Source organism: Glycine soja, chromosome 15 (assembly GCF_004193775.1).
Source record: "Glycine soja cultivar W05 chromosome 15, ASM419377v2, whole genome shotgun sequence".
Taxonomy (NCBI): Eukaryota; Viridiplantae; Streptophyta; class Magnoliopsida; order Fabales; family Fabaceae; genus Glycine; species Glycine soja.
In genome coordinates this window covers 25,898,296-25,903,777 of record NC_041016.1, presented here as the reverse complement: position 1 = coordinate 25,903,777, position 5,482 = coordinate 25,898,296, and the positions used below count along the sequence as shown (strand labels likewise).

At 37.0% G+C, this 5,482-nt stretch overlaps 1 non-coding gene across 1 annotated transcript; it reads left to right on the top strand.

Moving 5' to 3' along the window:
- Positions 1–2,820: 2,820 nt before the first annotated feature.
- Positions 2,821–2,927, top strand: LOC114388779. The gene has a single exon (XR_003661574.1). It is a non-coding gene; the product is annotated as a small nucleolar RNA R71 (small nucleolar RNA).
- The last annotated feature ends 2,555 nt before the right edge of the window (positions 2,928–5,482 follow it).

Genomic DNA, 5,482 nt, shown 5'->3' with positions numbered 1-5,482 from the left:
CTTTTTGAAATTAATTGGAACGTTGTAAATTCAATTTGAAAACTTTTTCAAAACAATTTTGCTACTGGTAATCGATTACAGCAATCTGGTAATCGATTATCAGAGAGTAAAAACTCTTTGGTAAACATGTTTTGTGAAAAATTCATGTGCTACTCAGTTTTTGAAAAATCCTTTTCATACTTATCTTGATTAAGTCTTCTCTTGATTCTTGAGTCTTGAATCTTGAATCTTGATCTTGATTCTTGAAGCTTGATCCTTGAATCTTGATTCTTGAATTCATCCTTCTTCTTGAATCTTGAAGTGTTCTTCAACTTTTCCTCATGAGTCTTGAATTGTTCTTGATTTCTTCTTGAACATCTTGAACTCATCCTTTGATTGACCTTTGAGCTTTTTGTCATCACCTTTGTCATCATCTTTTGTTATCATCTTTGTTATCATCAAAACATCATTGAATCATTCTTGATTCACCATGAAGCTTTGCTTCTACACCTTCTTCACTACATCAAGAATCACCGGGTTGAGTCTTCTCTGTGGCTTTCTTACTGGTTTAGCCCCATCCTCTAAATATATCTGATGCATACATGTGGATGGGCTAATACCAGGAATGTCCGCCAGGGTCCAGCCTATAGCCTTCTTATGCTTCTTGAGAACTGATAACAGCTTCTCCTCTTGCTCATCAGCAAGGGAGGCAGATATAATCACTGGAAAACTTTTGCTATCATCCAAGTAAGCATATTTTAAATTTGATGGCAGAGACTTCAATTCTGGTGGGGGCGGTTGGATAGTGGTAGAAAGAGATGGTTTCTCAGCCTATACCTCATAAAGAAAGTCAGAGGTATATGTACTTCCTGAAACATGGTTAGTTCTATCTGACTCTAGAAAATCAATCTCAAGAGGTAAAACATCACCAGACGTGTAATCAATATCAAATTCAAATTCACTCTCAGCATCAAATTCAGACATATGATCAAGTACAAATTCAGATTCAATGCATGAAGAGTGACAGACATGCATATTAGAATGAAGATCAGCCATGTATTCATCAACGATATGGTCAATTATTTCAGCACGAAATACAGAAAGATTTTCAGGTGGGTGTTTCATAGCATCAAGAATATTAAAATGAACAGTTATATCACCAAACTGCATAGATAGTGTGCCTGCATATACATCTATCTTAGTTCTAGCAGTTTTCATAAAAGGTCTGCCTAGAATGATGGGAACTGATCCTTGAGAAAATCCCTCCTCCATATTCAAAATATAAAAATCAACAGGGAAAATCAGTTCACCAACTCTAACTAAGACATCCTGTATGAAACCAACATGATAGGCAACACTTCTATTTGCTAAATGAATTACCACATCAGTTGACTGCAAAGGACCAAGAAATAGAGAATTAAAAATAGACAGAGGCATAACACTAACAGAAGCTCCTAAATCTAGCATGACATTTTAAAACTTATTGTTCCTTATAATACAAGGTATGCTGAATGTACCTGGATCTTTACATTTTTCAGGGATTTGGGGAACAAATTTACCAATCAATGCGGAGACATTTCTGCCCATGCTAATTCTTTCACTTCCTTTAAGCTTCCGCTTATTAGTGCACAACTCCATCAAGAATTTAGCATATCTTGGAATTTGCTTTATTGCATCCAGCAGAGGTATGTTTACCTATACTTTTCTAAATGTTTCCAAGATCTCCTTCTCTGCCTCTTTCATTTTTTGTTGGAAATTTCTCTTAGAGGGAATGGAAGAGGGATATGCTGCTTCAGTAAATCAGAATTACCAGTGGAAGATTCACCTACATAGAAATTGTTAGGTAACTTACTCTTTAAATTTTTGTCATCATCTATTTCTAGAGTAAAGTGAAGTTGGGCAGGTTCATTTGTGGATGAGGAAGATGTTGCTGGTTGAGGTCCTTGACACTGCTTTCCCGACCTCAATGTAATGACACTCATATTTTTGGGATTCTAGACAGATTGAGAAGGTAATCTGTCAGAATTTTGGGATTGTTGTTGATTTAACTGTGTAGCCAATTGTCCCATCTGATTAGTTAAGCTCTGAATGGAGGCTCTGGTCTCTTGTTGAAACTGCATGTTTTGCATAGTCATTTGCTTCACAAGTTCTTCAAGGGAAGGTTGCGGAGGAGCCTCAACTGTTTGCTATTTCCAGGGTTGTTGTTGTTGTTGTTGTTGTTGTTGTTGTTGTTGGATTGGTGGAGGAACATATGGTCTGCTTGGGCCAGCAACATTCTAAAAATAAGGTTGTTGTTGTTGTTGTGAAGGATTCGACCATCTAAGGTTTGGATGATTCCTCCACCCAGGATTGTACCTGTTGCTGGAGAGGTCATAATTGTTTTGTAGTGGCTGATTTTGCTGCTGAGGTTGAGGAGGTCTATTGTAGATGTTTGCAGTATAAGCTTTAGGCTGTTCAATTGCTTAAGATTGCTACACAAAAAGGCAAAGGTCTGTGTGATGGTCGGCAGAGGTGCATAAACCACAGAGTCTGGCGATAGGTGCAAATTTTTTATTCATGGCCAGTTGGGTTACCAAGTTAACCAAGACATCTAGTTTACCTTCAAGCTTCTTAGTTTCAGATGATGCAGATGATTTTATGGCTACTTCATGCACTCCTCTAATGACTATAGCATCATTTCTGGCGCTAAACTGTTGGGAGTTGGAAGCCATCTTCTCAATTAAATTTCTGACTTCAGCAGGGGTCATGTCTCCAAGGGCTCCACCACTGGCAGCATCTATCATATTTCTCTCCATCTTACTGAGTCCTTCATAAAAATATTGGAGAAGAAGCTGCTCAGAAATCTGGTAGTGAGGGCAACTGACACATAGTTTTTTAAATCTCTCCCAATATTCATATAGGCTCTCTCCACTAAGTTGCATGATGCCTGAAATATCCTTTCTGATGGTCGTGGTCCTGGAAGCAGGGAAAATTTTTCTAAGAATACTCTCTTGAGGTCATCCCAGCTCGTGATGGACCTTGGAGCAAGGTAATATAGCCAGTTCTTTACCACTCCCTCTAAAGAATGAGGAAAAGCCTTCAGAAGTATGTGATCCTCCTGGACAACTGGGGGTTTCATGGTGGAGCAGATTATATGGAATTCTTTCAAATGTTTGTGCGGGTCTTCACCTGCAAGGCCATGAAACTTTGGAAGCAAATGGATCAGTCCAGTTTTAAGAACATATGGGACATCCTCATCAGGGTATTGGATGCACAAGCTTTCATAGGTGAAATCAGGTGCAACCATTTCCCTTAGAGTCCTCTCATGGGGTGGAGGTTGTGCCATGTTCTCAGAATGTTCAAAATTATAATGCTTAAAATAGAGGATGTTCAAAATCAACAATAATAGAATGCACAGACTCACCAGTAACAGAATGTTCAGGATGCTCAAAGGGTATAAAATGATGCCTAACTAATCTATGAAATGTTCTATCTATTTCAAGATCAAAGGGTTGTAAGTCAGATGGATTGCCTCTAGTCATACACTACATTCAGCATGCACAACTAGTTGCCTTCTTATGCAAGTAACAATGTAGGTTTGAACTACAGCTACCATCAAATGATATCCAAATGACTTGAAATTTTGCGAGCAACACCCTAAGATCATGAAAAGATAGCACAAAAATATTCAGACAAAAATTCAAAGTCTAACTATGGAAACTACCTAAGGAAAGTTTAGAAAAATAAAACAATAAAACTTAAAAAATTAAAACTAGTAAACAGGCGATTGTGGCTAGTTAGAGACCTCAGCCAACCTATAGCAGGCTGCCATGGTATGGGAAATGTTTTTCTACCCCAAATACATACATAATAATAGTCATTCTGATACCCGGAGCAAAAGTTATGGCCGTTTGAAGTTTTGCTAAACACAAGTTCTCAAAGTTTTTCGAATCTCTCAAATCTGGCCACACCATGTGTTCCTGGTATTTTTCACACAAAATATGAGTCAAAAGAACCTACCACACCAAAATTCAGCCAAAAATAACAACCCTAACTATCAAAACAAAAATCGCCAATTAAATTCTCAACAACATTCACTAATTCAGTCACTAATGTAATGCTGTGTGCACAGTAACACAGAATCAGTCTCTAATTCCGTCACTAAGCATTATTCTCAGCAAAACATAAAACTAAAATAGGGGAAGCGCTGAACAAGGGATCTACTAAATTGCAAAACAAAACATCAAATAAAACAGAACAACGCACTAACACAACATACTAACACAACACTAACACACTAAACAAAAGAATTAAACGTAAAACAACTAAACACAAAGCACGAATCACTAGCTATTATGAACTTTTGGACCACTGCTCCCCGGTAACGGCACAAAATTTGATCGAGGTCGTACCCGAATCAAATAAACATTAAAATGCAGTAACTAGACAGTGATCCTAGGTCGTTTCCCAACGAGCAATGATAAACCAAATGTTCATAATATACTTGCAGTAACAGTAACAATTGGGGGGTGGGGGTTGTTTGTTTTGTGAATTAAAGAACAAGTGAATTGGAATACGAAATTAATAGTATTAAAAACGTGTTGTTTCCTCTGATTCAGAAGCCATTCTCTTGTACTAGGTTATGAAGAATTCGTCCCTAACAGTTAACCACTTAATCCAACCCTATGTTAATTGACTAAGCAAAAATCAACTTAGGGTTGTCAATACGTGATTAGGCAACACATACACCAATTAACCCTTCGTTCATTAAGCATGAACATAAGTTAAGCTCAGAGGCAATTAATCGAACACGAAGCGTGCATAGATTAACATTAACGAATGTGAGTTAATTGGTGAAGGGAAAACTGCCAGGAAGCTACATTATAAACAGAACCTCGAAGAGAGTTAAGCTTCGTCCTCAGAAAGAAACAACATCAGAAATTTAGCCTTCCATAATTTCAACAAAAGCAGAAAACGTATATGAAGCTAAAGGCATAAAACGTAAATGAAAGCAGAAGAAGGAACAAGAAACGAAATTGCAATAAGAAGCATAAAAATGGAAAATGCATTCATGTGAACAGTAACATGAAGCTCAAAACGTAAAACCCTAAAACTATGCTCTAAATAATAGAATCCCCTTTACACGAATCCCAAGGTTGCTATTTATAAGGGTCACTCAGAGTCACTAGGCCCTATTACATTATTCTGGCCCAAAACGAAATAAACACTGAACATCATAAAAATAAAATTGCAATCTCCTAATTAGAAATTAACTAAGGTAAACGTTGCTTTATTTGCCCTCTTTAAGTCCACAACCAAAATCCAGATTAAGCTCAATGCTTCATTAATTCCTAAAATTAGATTAAAAATATCAAATTAGCTGAATGAGCCCAAATAATAAAATTGCCTAATTAATTTGAAAATTAAGACTAATCAGTAATTAAAATGGTGCACAAAGGTTTAAGAAATAGGAAAAAATAATGGCACATCACGCACATTTATAACCCAAGGTAAAGGAAGCTTC